The 15778-nt window shown below is 35.8% G+C and overlaps 1 protein-coding gene across 1 annotated transcript in view; it reads left to right on the forward strand.

The window, feature by feature from the left end:
• LOC124358647 (DNA-binding protein D-ETS-6-like) overlaps positions 1–15778 on the forward strand; it is a 75571-nt gene that overhangs the window by 15772 nt on the left and 44021 nt on the right. The window lies entirely within an intron of this gene.

Consider the following 15778-nt stretch of genomic DNA (forward strand, 5'->3'; position numbering starts at 1 on the left):
AGGGGCTCTCTAAGGTTTTGCTTATTAAATGCCACACAAGTGGCTACTACAGAAAGCAAACCTTACCTTCGAAAGTGACGAGTGAACTGATGCCAGATCTTACACGATTTTAAATTAAAGATCACAAATAAATTGCGTATAATGCAAAAAAGGTTGAGTAATTATCAATAATCTTTTACTCTTTCGTTGCAAAGTATGTAAATTAGGTACGAAGACGTCAAAAAGGGAAACGTTATGGTTTTGAATGTGATATATTTATATCATAAAAACATTTGTTTGTAAATTATTCACTTGATTCTTTTTAAGTCAGGTGATTCCTAAATAATGTTTAGCTCATTTGGCAATTCATTAAGCATTGTGTGGCATTGATAAAATGGTTCCTTTTCCTAAGTACGGGTGTTGTGAACAAGCACTGTAAGTAGTTCCCTCTATCTTGTAGAGTACAAATTAAACACTCCATTCTTGAGAAATTGTTCGGGATATGATCTGACAAACCACACCCCACCAATCCAGCAAAAGTCATTAGATTAAACTCTCTGAACAGTAGGATCTGATGTTCACTTTAGCAATGGCTCTCAAGAATCATTTCTGCAATTTCAAAACTATACTAAAATTTCTTCGACTTGAAAATCTCCAGATAATTATTCCGTGATGTTGAACTGCCTCTGAATTTTGCATGATACTCTCTAAAAAGTACTTCGTGCTACATACTTGGGAACGACGCGACGGCTCGGAGCATAGCACGTCGTACTGCTTTCCATACATGATCACGTGCAGATTCCAATTAAGATTGTCGTCAATATGGCGGCAAAGAAGTTTGTTTGATTTAAAGTATTTAAACGGAATCCTATCTGTAAAACCATACTTTAGAAGACATGAGGGATTAAAAAGCTTAAAATTCATAAACCTAGTTTTTGTATTGACTTTTTAGAAAACCATTAGAAACGCCATAAAGAAAACATTTAGATAAATTATTATTGTGAACAAACAATAATTCTTTATTTTAAAATAAAATCCAAGGATCAATTTTAACACATTATTATCTACCTTGAAATTTAAGTAAATGCAGAAAAAAGATTTGTTATGTATAGTTTAATAAGCCGGGGTTTGCTCACTCCCTCAGTTCAGAGATAAAAATCTAAGTTTTCATTAAATATTTAACGCTTGAGGCTGTAATCTTTTCATATTGTTCGGAAGGCTGTTAATAAATTCAGCTCTTGCCAGTGAAGGCAGGCGCTCGTGTACCATCGTCCAGTGTTGCTACCTAGGGCCGCTCACCACTTCGCCAGGCCCTCCCACGCAGAACCTGGGCTCCCCACTTAAACGTTCTATTTCGTTTAAAGCCTTAAGATAGAATTATATGTTTTAAATTAATTTTATATGCAAGTCTACCCAAATAACAGCCAAAAGTAGTGTTACCAAATCAGGAAAAATAAGCATGAAGCCTTCGGCATCAGTTTTGCCTCTTTTTACCTCGAAATTTAAGTAAATACAGAAAAAGACGTATTTGTTGTGTATAATGTAATCATTCGGGGTTTACTCACTCCCTCAGTTCAGAGATATGAACTCTCCCATTGATAAAAATCTAAGTTTTCAATTAATATTTAACGCTTGAGGCTGTACTCTTTTCATATTATTTGGAAGGCTGTTAACAAATTCAGCTCTTGCCAGTGAAGGCAGGCGCTCGTGTACCATCGTCCAGTGTTGCTCCCAGGGCCGCTCACCACTTCGCCAGGCCCTCCTACGCAGAACATGAGCTCCCCACTTAAACGTTATATTTCGTTTAAAGCCTTAAGATAGAATTATATGTCTTAAATTAATTTTATATGCAGGTCTACCCAAATAACAGCCAAAATAGTGTTACCAAATTAGGAAAAATAAGCATGAAGCCTTCGGCATCAGTTTTGCCTCCTTTTTCAAGTTACAGTCTTTTTAGTTTTGAGCGAGTTTCGTGCAATGGGGGCTACTATGAAATGTTAGATAAATCCTATATTTGTTACTGATAATTACTTTGTAGTTCCTTTACAGCAACCTATTAAGTTTTCTAAAATTTGATAATTGTGTTGTGAGACAAGATTGATCGAGAATGTACTGTGTGTTTCGATCTTCTAGGATTTCTTCAGTTGAGCGTATACTGCCTATTACAGCAGTCGACTCACGACACAGTTATCAGATTTCAGAAAACAGAGGTTGGCGTGAAGGCACAATAAGGTTGTTACCTAAAGTAATAAGCCACCACAAGAGAACACTACTACATGTATCTACTCAGGGGCGGATTTGAAGATTTGTCGCCCCTGGGCTGTCCCTCCCCCACCAACCATGTAGGCTTACCTTGGTATTGCGGTAGTCAAGAGATACCTTCAAGTCTCAGAGGCCCAGAGCTATCGGCTGACTACTTGCGGGCGAATACTGTCGCGTCCCGGAACATATCATATGTCATAAATGTTAGGCTTACGAAATAAATGGAATATATTAAGCAAATGATTGTTTAAACAATTTCAATTTACAAATTTTTATGTTTACAAATTGATTACAAGTAATTTTTTCACATGTTTTTAACTTTTGAAATAATTTTTTTTTACTCTTTTACCAAAATTTGCCGCCCCCTGAATAATTAAGCCACCCTGGGCTATAGCCCATTCAGCCCATATGTAAATCCAGCCCTGTTCTTCTTAAATTCCATCTGGTGTCAGAACCCCTGTGAATGGACCCTTTTTAGCTACTTATATTTAAAATAATACTCCATCTCTGTAGGCTGCTGCTAAAAATTTAAGATTGGTTGACATAGTAAACAAAACCACAATTTAAATGCAAACATCTGCTAACTGCATTATCACTGACCAAGTTCTAACACCGAGTATGAACATCCCGCAACACATGATGAATATAATACAGCTAGATAATTTGTTTTTTCTTGCACACCTCTTAATTCAACAAACACATTTAAATAGTTGGAAGTATCTGACCTTAAAATCCTTGTTATCTATTTTAAAAATTATTTAACTTTCAACTTATGCCTTGTTATAGTTTCTCCTGTTGTTTTAACAGTTTTAGATGTAAAACAGTGCAAGGCCTTTTTTATATGGTCTATTGGTTTCTTTACAACATTACACATACCACAATGAAAGTATTTTAAAACTTGTAGATCACGGCCCTCTCGAGTGTCGGGTACCACGACAAGCGTCGCTGATTCGCCCACTTTGGTCGGCCCAGGTCGCCCAGTTCGACAGTACATGATTCTGTCTTTCACATCGTCATATGCATTTCTCTACCACGAACGTTGATACATTTGTTCATGCAGAAATGTACTTTACGATATGTAGATGCAAGTCAGTGTATCTGCATGAACAAACCCAACTCGATGAAAGCTGGTTTGCACGACTTTATATAAAACTATTATTAGATATTAAACTATTTTTATTACTTTTTAAAGTTTGAATAATTTCATAAACTCCGTGTTCGAGCAGCTTTTTCATAACGATATCCCATAGACTAGGTGGATTATATATATATATATATATATATATATATATATATATATATATATATACATATATATACATATATATATATATACATATATATATATATATATATATATATATATATATACATATATATGAGATCGTAAAAGCAATGCGGAGGATCTGACTTAGCAAATTTTATAAGATATCTTTGGGTAAAAATACCTAGCGCCAAAGTGATAGATGAAGCCAAGGACCTTCACTGATTCAGTGTTCTCGATAATCTTGACAGTTGGGGTATTCTTATTAACCCAAAACGTTCTCAGGCAGAAATGTAGAAAGTATTTTTGTATGTTAATATTAATAGGATACAAAATTTTCTACCAAATGGAGGTGCAGGTAACCACCCAAATAGGACAGAAAACAATATTCATATTCTGATGTTCCAACACTACCGAAAGTCAATATTTGGATGGATTTTGACACGTCAACTATGGCTTACACATACGTCGATGATTATAATTGTTTAAATATTAGTGCGTACTTGGGCGTATTCTTGAGATGCCAAATACAAAAATTAATATTTCTCCGCAAATTACGAAAAACAGCAAGCTTACTCTGACCTATATGTCGCATATTACAGCTTTCAGTATCTGAGTCTCAAACAGCTTGAGAAACACATTCGTACTGAGAAGAGGGCTAGCAGACTGAGATCTTGGCACTCCATGGATTAATGCCCTACTAGCACTAATACATTAGCGTTGACATCTGATAACGGGACTGGGAGGCGTTCCGCTTATCTGCATGGCATCCGCTTTCACAAAACAATTCAATCGACCTTATTTACTATCTATTTATGTCACCTCAGCGAACTTTTACGGCTGCAAATATTGACCAATAAAGCATTCAGGATTTCAAAGAGAGGGGAGGGGGAGGACGAAAGTTTAAGCGATGCAAGTATGTGACATCAATGCTGTAACCCCAGCAAAACTCTGTGACTGTGAGATGTATCAAATATAAATTAGCTGGTTTAGAATTGTTTGATTGGAACAAATTGGATTAATTTGTATCTTTAATTGCACATATATAAGAAATAGTGGAAAGGGTTATATATAACATTCGCACAAAAAACAACCCCATCAGCTACGCCGTTAGCACAAACCTCTAACAATCCGTTTTTTTATTCCACAGTACACAAATGATAATATTAAGTAAATACGAATCTATCCTCCAAATTATAAATTAGCTTATTAATCAACGACTTCTCGTGCGTAAATATGAACGAACACTGTCATTCAAAATATACATATTCGAATGTTTTTGTTACTATATGTGGTTAACTTTAGTTATCAAATTGATCTCTTAATACTCACCAAGCTAAGTAAGCAATGGAATACAAATTACCTATTTATTCTGTTGAAACAAAAATTTGTATTTTTTTTAACTATTTCAAAATATTAAAGACTTGAAAACCCCTCCTGGATAGTAAAGACAACGATCTATAACACACACACACACACACACACACACACACACACACACACACACACACACACACAACACACACACACACACACACACACACACACACACACACACACACACACACCACACACACACACACACACACACACACACACACACACACACACACACACACACACACACACACACACACACACACACACACACACACACACACACACACACACACACACACACACACAAATTTGAACTATTATCACAGTAAAGATAGAAACCGTTTACGACGAAAGTTTACAACTTTTGTTGCTTTTGTGATAAGCTCAAAGATATAGATGGCTCCCATGTTGAACTATGGGATAACACCACCTCCCTTCTATCAAATCAAACACAGAAATGAGTATTTTATTGTTTGAATTTAATGATTTCATATCGGTATTACAGTAGTTTCAATTTTAATTTCTTGAGGTTCGTTGTACACCTGAATAAGTGGGTAGATTTCAATCCTCGAAACGCAGTGTTATACTTTTTTTGTAACATATTGAGATGGCAAATATGCGGCAGCCTATTATCCTAAAGGAATTGGTTATAGATTAATAATTTTAAATTCACTAACTTTACAATTATCAATTTATGAGTTTTACTTAAATTAAGAATTACATTGTAGTTGTCCTACTGTAGTTCTGTACATTGATCGAACTCCTTCAATAAAGGGAAAACACTCAAATTGAACACTTGCTGTGCAACACAAAATGTTAATGTGCTGTTTAGATGTATCTCTGACGGTATTACTAATGTTTCCTAATCTTATCGTTCTATGGTTGTGTAATTTCAAGGGTGTCTAGTTAAGTTTGTGTCTTTATAAGAAGAATTTATTTGTCTATACTACAAACCCCGTTGGTCGTGTATAAATTTTTAACTATAACTTTAATTTTTATGTTCAATTTCTTCGTTCCATTTTTAAGAATTATGTGTGTCCGTTAGTTGGTAAAAGGGGATTAAATCATTCATAACCAATTTTACATGGTGTCCAGATAAGAACAAACAGTCCTGCAAAATTTTTCTTCTAAAGTAAACTTGATTACTGGCGATTTTAAAGGTAATTCATTAAGTATATCTTTATGTATTTTGTTACTTTATGTTGCAGAAAATAATTTGTGCGTGTTTATAATTCTTTCAGACAATGTAGCAATAAAGGCATTAATTATTTCGAATAGAAATTATTATTTAAAGTACCGTACCGCTTTGCTCTACAAAAATTTTATTTTTACGAGAGTTTAAACACTTCTGATTACATTGTGGTCCCAAATACTCGAATATTCTGTTAGTCCAGACTGTACCCGCCGGACACATACAGGCGGAGTCGGATCACAAGACAAAGCGAGGAAGTTTCCTTGGAGAAATTAATGAATACCGCGAACTGAGCCGCTTACATCAAGGTACCGGTACAGTAGGGCCATAACTCGTTCACACGAATCTGGCGGGATCCACACACCATCACCGTATAGGTTACAAATAATTGCTTAAGTAGAACTGTATGTGTATGTTGGCGCTAAGTGGACACATTCAGGCGGAGTCGGATCACAAGACAAAGCGAGGAAGTTTCCTTGGAGAAATTAATGAGTATCGCGAACTGAGCCGCTTACATCAAGGTACCGGTACAGTAGGGCCATAACTCGTTCACACGAATCTGGCGGGTTCCACACACCATCACCGTACAGGTTACAAATAATTGCTTAAGTAGAACTGTATGTGTATGTTGGCGCTAAGTGGACACATTCAGGCGGAGTCGGATCACAAGACAAAGCGAGGAAGTTTCCTTGGAGAAATTAATGAATACCGCGAACTGAGCCGCTTACATCAAGGTACCGGTACAGTAGGGCCATAACTCGTTCACACGAATCTGGCGGGATCCACACACCATCACCGTATAGGTTACAAATAATTGCTTAAGTAGAACTGTATGTGTATGTTGGCGCTAAGTGGACACATTCAGGCGGAGTCGGATCACAAGACAAAGCGAGGAAGTTTCCTTGGAGAAATTAATGAGTACCGCGAACTGAGCCGCTTACATCAAGGTACCGGTACAGTAGGGCAATAACTCGTTCACACGAATCTGGCGGGTTCCACACACCATCACCGTACAGGTTACAAATAATTGCTTAAGTAGAACTGTATGTGTATGTTGGCGCTAAGTGGACACATTCAGGCGGAGTCGGATCACAAAACAAAGCGAGGAAGTTTCCTTGGAGAAATTAATGAGTACCGCGAACTGAGCCGCTTACATCAAGGTACCGGTACAGTAGGGCCATAACTCGTTCACACGAATCTGGTGGGTTCCACGCACCAACTCCGTACAGGTTATAAATAATTGCTTAAGTAGAACTGTATGTGTATGTTGGCGCTAAGTGGACACATTCAGGCGGAGTCGGATCACAAGACAAAGCGAGGAAGTTTCCTTGGGGAAATTAATGAGTACCGCGAACTGAGCCGCTTACATCAAGGTACCGGTACAGTAGGGCCATAACTCGTTCACACGAATCTGGCGGGATCCACACACCATCACCGTACAGGTTACAAATAATTGCTTGAATATAACAGTATGTGTATGTTGGCGCTAAGTGGACACATTGTTGTTGGATTGAAATTAATCTGCAGTTCTAAAAACTGAGAAAGAAAAAGATTTTCTACAAAGAAACATTAATTAATTTGTCTATACTGTTAAGATGTGCTCAACAGCGTTTTAAAGTCAACAAACTACAGGCTTATTTTAAATTCTAGTCAGTGGTCAGTAAAACTTTGGACAAAAAATAATGAAATGCTTGTTTCAGCGTGGATTATATCTTTTACTTTGCTCTATTTCTGTAAATATTTTCATAGCGGTATTGTAATGCTACAAATAAGTAAACTTTGATGTAGTCCTCTGAAAACTGCAGATTCGGGAACAAAGGACAAGGACAACCTATCGGATGCAAGAACACAAAATGTGGTTAGCAGCAGTTGGTTATCTTCCAAAAAATTTGATACTAGACTAATCAATATCCAAGGCAATGTAGAAATCGCAATATTTAAACATCTGGGTCTGCCCAAAAACTTAACTTAACTTACCTTGCAGGGAATTAATTTAGTCCATGTGTGTTTTACTTTGTTGGCAACTATTTTACAACTTTATTGAGAATATACGTTTGTTGGGCCAAAATAAATTTGGATGGGAGTAAATATTCAATGGTAGATTGAGTATGATAGGGAGTACATTTATGATTATGACAAAGATAAATAAGGCGACATAACGGAAGAAACGTACCAAGTTAACTAGTTAATTATTTAGTCTATGTTTAAGGATTAGCCCTAGTATTATTAAAGTATCGCAACGGTAACCCAATATACATGAAACATTACAACCTAGGATGACAAACCAATATAGATATCTGAAATATATATTATATGTGAAGGACAAAGACATTGTTTAATCATTTGGATACCTTCCTTTCGTCGACCTCCACGAAAAAATAGCTGACGATTATTTTCTTCTCGGAAAATTTCGCAATACATTTCAAGAAACCCCAGGTTATGTGTTTATACAATGCAAATTAGGTATCGGCTCATAGACTATAACTTGTACAACAAAACGATATCCGGATGTTACTGACCGACTATTGCTGAATCATATGACTATACTGCCTGTAATGGTCGGGCTGGGTCTGTTTTAAGCCTGAATCATGTGAGAACGGCAAATCCAAAACAATGCGGTAAAGAAAATCGGTCATGTGAGTCAGTTGAAGACGGATAGAATTAGAAAGTCGATGTCCATTGTATAAGGAGATGTTGGCTGAGAATAAGTTCCTGAAACATCTTGTGACCTATAATTATCCGTGTCAGTCCAAGTACCAAGTACCACGGCGGCCACGGCGGCGGGTGGACTAGCCGCGGTATCTGACTCACGAGCCGCGAAGGTTGGCGATTGGCGCCTCTGTTTCGAGAATCTCCTCGGATTGGACTGAGGTTTCTTTTTATCCGCTGGATTTAGAAGTGTCACCGTCTCCACATCCTGGTAGCTTTTTGTTCCTTATCGCGACCAAATGTGTTGGTCCACTCTCCACACTTACAGCAGCTGTTTAGGACTAATTCATCCGCAGGATAATTGCCCAGTTACAGTTATAGCTCCTGACTCTGATGTGGTCGTAGATGCTCCTCGACTGTGTTACGTCACGTGCACGTTATTATCCTACTGAGTCACATAGGCCTCGGCATAAACCTATCATTACACATGCTGGAGTGGAAGTACAAAGTGCCAGATCCTGGACACGTCGACGTGACGGGATATCGCCTTTCATTACTAATTTACTTTTAGCTCGCCGTCCACATTAATGTTTATTTTTGTCAAACTGGCTTTCTTTTTCTCGGAGATCCATGTTGGAGCTCTTATTCATCTATTGTAGAACAGCTTGATTGTATATTGCTCTTGAGTGGTGTTTAAAGAATATATCACATTTATCTAATATATTTAGACATAAAGAAAATATACAGGGTGATTCAAAAACTAAACGGCAATCTCTCGGGAGCTTATTCTATAGCTAAAAACAAGTAAAAAAGTTCATATAACCATATGCCCGGAAACGCTTTCGTTAGCGAGTTACGCCTAGGCGAAAGATTTCGCCCGGATTTCAGAAAACCCTTGGTGAAGTCAGGCCGTATAAAAATGGTAAAGGTAGTTACAAAGATACAAATACGATTGTTTTTTATGTTTTTATATCTGACAAATTTATTAAAATTCGTCCCAGAGCTGTAAATGCAATACTTTCAGAGATATCTTACGTAAAACACAGAATTGGTGCAAAGAAATAACACATTTTTGTGTTTAACGTAAGATTACTTCCATAAATGTTAAATAAAAGGTCATTTTTTTCTTAACAGATTTGTAGAAAACATTTAATTCTGAAAAAGATTCATGTGAATTACTTAAGAAAAAAATTAATAATAGGTATTGAAATTTAGCTTTATTTAAAAATAAAACAGACGCACAAAAATGCATATTCTTATCTGCATAAAATATTAACTAATGTTTAGGTTGTGAGTAACAGCTGATCATTTATTCAACACTTTTTATCGTCATATTTTCTTTGCAAAGGTTGGCAATATCAGCTGATCAACAATTAAGTTCATGAAGTAATATTTGAATAACCTTTATGGAGGTTTTTGTATTGTGGCGTGTGAAGATTGTATTTTGTGAGATCCTGTGATTATTTGGAAATATTTTATACAAGTGTATAAAATATTTTATTAAATATTTTTATAAAAGTGTATGTAATTATCTTAGTAAATAATGGCAGAGATTAATGTAAATGGTATGTATTCGTTTGAAGGAGTATACGGACATGATACTGATTTACGGCAAAGTTAACAAGAATAGGTTTAGCTGTCAGTTCAGGAATATCGTGATACTTTTCCACATCGAAGAACACCTGATCGCAAAACATTTGAAGCTGTGGAGAGACGACCTTAGAGAAACTGGTAGCTTTAAACCGAAGCGAATAGATACTGGTCGTCAACGTAGCGCAAGGAAAACTATAATAATGAACAAGCAATAATAAATGCTGTAGATTTATCACCAACCACAAGCACCAGACGATTATCACGTCAGTTAAAATATTTGCAGTCAAGCGTATGGCGGACACTTCAATGAAACACAGTTGTACCCATTCCATATAACAACGTGTTCAAGACTTATTACCGCAAGATCTTAATAAACGGAAGATGGTTCTGCCGCTGGTTAAGAAGAAATTGTTTACGACATCAGTATTTTCTTCGGCGTATTCTCGTTACTGATGAATCCTGTTTTACTAGAAATGCAATTGTAAATTTTCGTAAAACCCATACTTGGGCGTACGACAACCCACATGAAACTGCGACGAGGCATTTTCAACATACATTTTCAGTCAATGTATGGCTTGGTGTTCTGGGTGATAATTTGATTGGTCCAGTTTTCCTCCCTAATCGACTTAATGGAGTAGCGTACTTAAATTTTTTTAAGAACAAACCTGCCTACCCTCTTGGAAGATATTCCTGTTCAAAACAGAATAAATGCATGGTTTATGCACGACGGAGCACCTCCACATTTTTCTAATGATGTGAAAAACTATTTAAATGATACATTACGGTAGACAATGGATTGGTCGAAATAGACCAGTAAAATGGCCACCATGTTCTCCTGACCTCACGCCAGCAGACTTTTTCTTATGGGGTTGGATGAAGTCAATTGTTTATTCAAAACGGATTAACACCATAGAGGAGTTACGTAATGCGCATTACAGAGGCGGCAGAAACTATCAAGAATGCTCCAAACGTTATGAAACCGCGCTAGAAACGCGCTAGAAAAGAGTGGATTCATCGTGCGAAAACGTGCATTGCTAACAACGGAGGACAGTTTGAGCAACTATTATAGGTGATTATTACAGTTTTTGTAAAGGTAAATACATTTTATGTTAATGTTCAGTCTAGAATAAATGATCAGCTGTTACTCACAACCTAAACATTAGTTAATATTTTATGCAGATAAGAATATGCATTTTTGTGCGTCTGTTTTATTTTTAAATTAAAAGTTAAATTTCAATACCTATTATTAATTTTTTCCTAAGTAATTCACATGAATCTTTTCAGAATTAAATGTTCTACAAATCTGTTTAAGAAAAAAATGGACCTTTATTTAACATTTATGGAAGTAATCTTACGTTAACACAAAAATGTGTTATTTCTTTGCACCAATTCTTGTGTTTTTACGTAAGATATCTCTGAAAGTATTGCATTTACAGCTCTGGGACGAATTTTTAATAAATTTGTCAGATATAAAAAAATAAAAAAACATCGTATTTGTATCTTTGTAACTACCTTTACCATTTTATACGGCCTGACTTCACCAAGGGTTCTGAAATCCGGGCGAAATCTTTCGCTAGGCGTAACTCGCTAACGAAGCGTTTCCGGGCATATGGTTATATGAACTTTTTTACTTGTTTTTAGCTATAGAATAAGCTCTCGAGAGATTGCCGTTTAGTTTTGAATCACCCTGTATAATAATAGCATATGATTTATTCATAATACAGTTTTGAGATAATTTGCACACATTTATACCTACTATTAGTTATAATCTTCACATTTGTTTAACCATATAGTAATATTTTAATATGGATAAAATTAATGAATGATACCATAAAACTGGTAAACAATTTCTCACGTGGCTTACGCCAAACCTCCTATTCAACCAACTAAATTAAGGAGAACCTCACTCCTCCATTTCTCTCCTTGTCTTACCAACTTAAAACCGGTATAAGAATACTCCAGCTTTTCCAAACATGTTTGATTCGACAATCTATTTTTAACGTGGTAACGCTCTAATTTGTTAAACATAGCAACAATTATATATAATTACGAAATATGGAACTAGTTATGTTTCTTAAGTGTTTTTTGCCATACAAACTCGTGATCCTCCATGCGATAATGACCACATTTCCCGATGTCCGATTTTCTTATTTAGAAGCTTCCAAGCACGATGCTGCGAGACATGTTGAGATACAGGAGGTGGGATTCCCATCAATACCCATAGCTGCCAGCTGAGCTTGTAGAGTTCGCTGTCAAAGTGAGGATAATCGAGGACACCTCTGGTTGATGTTACCAACTTCTGAAATACAATTCTCATTATAATTATTTGTTCATATAATTATTATAGGCCTGAATTGATTACTAACATTAACACATAGCTTTGTCAAACAGCTCAAATAGTAGTAATAACGAATAACGATACTATAGTCTCAACTTCTAGTAAGTCATCACCTGCATCAATAAGTAGCTATCAAAATCGAGGATAATCCGTCTGCAGCCACCGTAGTTTAAAATTAACGAACACAGCACAAATCCCATTAAGTAGATGTACTCTTCAAGACAACACACCACACACCTGGAACATTTTGAATCTCAGACTCGGACAAACACTCTGAAACCGGCGTTTATAAACTAACGTTCCGATTGTCCGGGTTTTACACCGGACAGACAGGCAGGTCGTTTAGCCAAAAATTTAAAGAACATTCCCCTAAACTAAATTACAAAAGCAGATCTCATTGTTTGCTCAACATTAGATGGATGCTTCATATTAAGCTTGGAGATAACTCACCATCAATTGAGGATACTTGATGAAGACCTTGACTAAGTCAAAAACTTCAGATACCGATGTAGCGACAGGTTGGGACGCGGTTTAGGGACTTGTCACCATCCAGTTTAGGGTGCCCAATGGCACACGTGTGGGGTCCACGTTTTTGAACAGTGATATGTTATATAGATTTCTGTACCTAATGAAAACTAGTGATATCTCGCGGTACAGGCGGGATATGTTCCGAGGACAAGCCTTATTCCATTTTCCTCAAAATTTCGATGCGTGAGACCGTCTTAGAATCTGTGTTAAGATATCCAATTTGGAAATACCCTTTGTCGGGCTTGCTCTTGGATCAAAAAGTATAGATACCCGGGTTTAAAAGTGAATCGCAATCTAACTAGTAGAGCTACAATAACAGGAGTTAACTCATTTCTTTCTACGTTTAGACATATGTAACAAAAAATGTACAAACAATAACTACGATATAACGGAAAAGTGTACCGGTTTGGGTATTTAAAGAGTGGGCATTTCCCAATAAAAACCTGAATTCATAGTTTTTTTTAATCAAGGGAATGAATTATAAAGAATTTTGTACTTTTATTGATATATCTTAAGGTTTCAAGATTGGGGCCATTCAAAATTTGGAAAAGTAATAGCTATATCTCAGTTATCATGGATCGTAAGGCAAAAGATAAACTGTTTTAGAATTCTGAGTTATTTGAAATAGTGCTTATTTTTCACATTTTTTCATTTTTTATAAATAATGAAATTTTTAGATATCTCCCGTTGAATGTTTTGACAATTAACCAGTCTAAATCAAAAAAAGATGGCAGCTATTGGCATACATGCAAAGGTATATTTTTTTAATGTGGACCAAAGTAACACATGATTAAAAAATACTGGATTAATTTAATAACTTGTGTGTTTGCAGATTTTTGACACCTCAAGAAGTTTAAAAATGGCGGTACAAAGTTTTGTGAATAGATTGATTATAGCTCATTTATAATGCATCGTAAAGCAAGTTTAGCAGGCTTAGATACTAACAATAATATTTGTTCCCATGGTGATTTTAATATCTTCTAACAGTTTTAAGTTAATCGCCAAATAAAGTTTTGAATAATTTGTTGTACAGAGTAACTTTGCGGAAAAGTGTTAAAAACTATATTACCTAAATTTCCGCTGGTTTGAACTTGGTACTAAGGCAGTACTTACTCATTGCATGAACTAGTTCCTTAGTTATTGTCAACCAAAAAAAGTTTCAAGATGGCAACTGTTCGTGTTTCAGAAGAGCAATATTACATTGAGTATTTGGTAGTGAATACGTTTGTTTACATACATCATTTCGGATTGATCGTAGATACATCAAATTCCACGATTTTATAAACATTTTATAAACATATTTATACACATAATATGATTATTTCCTTTTAATATTTGAGAGTATTTAGAGTGTGTTAACATGCTAACATTGAGCATCGTCGTTGTTGTGCAAATTAAATTGTAAACTAATTATACAGCCAAGTGTGAAATCTACCTTTAATCCGACTAAACCGAAAGGAACATTTGATATTGTAATGATTTTCTGGCTATTGTTCCTTTGGTCTGGTACTTTAAAGACTTTTCATACTAGGTTTGACGATAAGAGTTTAGATTTAAAACGGTTTAAATTGGATGATATACATTTTCATCAATATAAATTTTCAGTTCCTACATGTAAATGCATTTGTTATTTTAATAATAACAAAAAATAAAATAACCGTCAGATTTAATAAAATTAACCGATACAATAGATAGTTACGAACCAAGAGCCCAATCTGGTTTTTTCTTGAAGTAGATAGAGGACATTTTCTTAAGAAACTGATGGACAGCCTAGTGAATTTTGGTATAGATCGAAATGGGAGGGCATCAAAAGAGTTAAAAATATGAAAGAATACCTTGCTTCTCAGACTATAATTTTTCTAGCTTGATACACTTAAAACTAACACTCGTAAAATAAATGTTAAATCAGAGACACAACCATATAAGGCCCTCAAAGCCACAAATTTCAGTCTCTTTATCTTGTTGTCTGACGATGCTATAAGTATTATTTATTCGTGTCTGACGTTCGGTTTTAAGTGTATCAAGCCCTCAAAGCCACAAATTTCAGTCCTTTATCTTGTTGTCTGACGATGCTATAAGTATTATTTATTCGTGTCTGACGTTCGGTTTTAAGTGTATCAAGCCCTCAAAGCCACAAATTTCAGTCCTTTATCTTGTTGTCTGACGATGCTATAAGTATTATTTATTCGTGTCTGACGTTCGGTTTTAAGTGTATCAAGCAAGGAAAAAAAATAATCTTAAAAGATTTATGCTTCATATTTTTTAACCCCAAGGTATCAGCTCCATTCCAGCCTCCAGCAAAACCACTGCGACTGGCAGGAGAAATTTCACTATCGATATAACAGAAAACCAGGTTTTGTGCTTATGTAGTGTAACTTGGCTCTTAGTTTTTGAACTTTTTCATACATTAGTGGAAATTCCATATCTTTGCTATCCTTCGACCTATGGACCCCAATATTAGTAGAAACCAAGAAACCAATTTTCACGTCTCGGAATATTTTATCAAGAATTACAGGGTGGACAGACAGATAACGACAGGATTTTAAAAAGGGTCTGTCGTATTCTAAAAAGAAACCGCCCCAATATTCAAGCA

Source organism: Homalodisca vitripennis, chromosome 3, assembly GCF_021130785.1.
Source record: "Homalodisca vitripennis isolate AUS2020 chromosome 3, UT_GWSS_2.1, whole genome shotgun sequence".
Taxonomy (NCBI): Eukaryota; Metazoa; Arthropoda; class Insecta; order Hemiptera; family Cicadellidae; genus Homalodisca; species Homalodisca vitripennis.